Genomic DNA, 1,808 nt, shown 5'->3' with positions numbered 1-1,808 from the left:
ACACATATACAACAAAGCTGGAGAAAAGCTAGTGCTTTTCGTGAAAATAGGGCAGGATCTAGGTGTGGCTTAACTCCATTTGCCAAAAGAACTTTAATATATTTTGTTCATTGTGCATACAGTTGCCTGTGGAAACATGCAGGCTCTTAAATTGAATCCAAAGAGTAACAGTGATAATTTAATAAAGCTCAGTTACAATATGGGGACTTGAAATCAGCATTTCATGAAATAAAAAAATCTATATGTACAGTACAGAGCATGCGTGAGAAGAACAAAGTGCTGTTCTTATATATAAAAAATAGCTCACTTTGAACAAATACAAACAATGAAACTCTAAAGCTAACATTATTAGTGTAACGAAAAATATTAAAATAGGTATTATTTATAAATAACAATATAGGCCCCAGTTGGTCTTTGATATATAGATGTATTAGATTTCCCGCTTAAAATGTAACATTTCCAATTGTAAACACAAGTTTCACTGTCCAGTAAAGCCCTTTAGAATAAAAAATCAGTTGATATATTTTGATTGGAAAACTTGCATTACAATATGTATATATATATATATATATATATATATATATATATATATATATATATATATATATATATATATATATATATATATATATAGTTATTATTTTGCTCTCCAGCAGGGGGAGTCTGCTGAGTTTTTCCTGCTCTTACACATGGAAAGCCATGACATCAAAAACCACAACTGCATTTACAAAAAGTTAAATAAAGTGTTTGAAACAAAATAATATTCATACTCAGTTCTCTATGTCTGTCATGCAGAGAAGTAATAAAACATTTCAATATTGATCATAATGTGTGTGGCTATAGGTACATATTTATTTTAACGGGGGGAGGGCAATAAACAAGAAATGATCTTTACAATATGATTGTAATCTGGACAATTGTAATGCTTTTCCAAAGTTGTGATGATGTGTCCTTCCCTGTGATCTTCACCTCTGCTTGTGGCAGAACCAATGCTGTCTTCCTGGATTCAGGATATGTCACACCATGAGGTCACACCAGGACTGCAAACAGTCTCTTGCATTTGTACAGATTTGTTTTTTCTCTTGCAGGTCATTTGGTCAAAGTCTGGTGAATTTCCAGTCAGAAGTATCTGGATCTTTTTTTTTTTTTACATTTGTTAAAGCTTTATGATGTCACTTCATACTTAATTTACCAAAGTTCACCAGAAGCAAATCACAAATATCAACCAGCTAAAAACAACAACAACAACAATAGTCATAAGAATTAAAACTATATATATTTTTAAATAACAATTATTATTTTTCTACATGAGTTCTTTTGTTTTGACCAAATATACATAATTTATTCAGTTTATTCAATTCAAGTTTTATGGGTATTCCACAAAGCTTCAATTTTGTACTTGATCATTTTGAGTTAGTAGTACTTTAAAAAGTACCAAAGTTTAAAGAACTTACATATTTGAATTATGATTTCAAAATGTGATCTTTCAAGTACTGTTTAATTAGGACAAATTAAATGTTTGTATTTATGACAACTTTAGAGTTTAGAGAGTAACGGTAACTTAATTCAAACTAGTAAGAATAGTAAAAATAAGTAAATTATTAATATTTACAGTACATTCAATTATGTTTGTTAAAATGTTTTATTAAATGCAAATTAAATGAAAGTATTTTAATGTATATAATATATATACACTGTAACCATAACAACAATATTAATAATACAAATAATAATAAAAGTATTGAAGATACATTTTAAGATTTTTAATAAAGTAATGTATACTAGATTTAAATAATAGTTATTGAAAA

This window comes from Xyrauchen texanus, chromosome 34, assembly GCF_025860055.1.
Source record: "Xyrauchen texanus isolate HMW12.3.18 chromosome 34, RBS_HiC_50CHRs, whole genome shotgun sequence".
NCBI classification, from domain to species: domain Eukaryota; kingdom Metazoa; phylum Chordata; class Actinopteri; order Cypriniformes; family Catostomidae; genus Xyrauchen; species Xyrauchen texanus.
The sequence above is the reverse complement of the archived record's forward strand: the minus strand, read 5'-3'. Positions refer to the sequence as shown.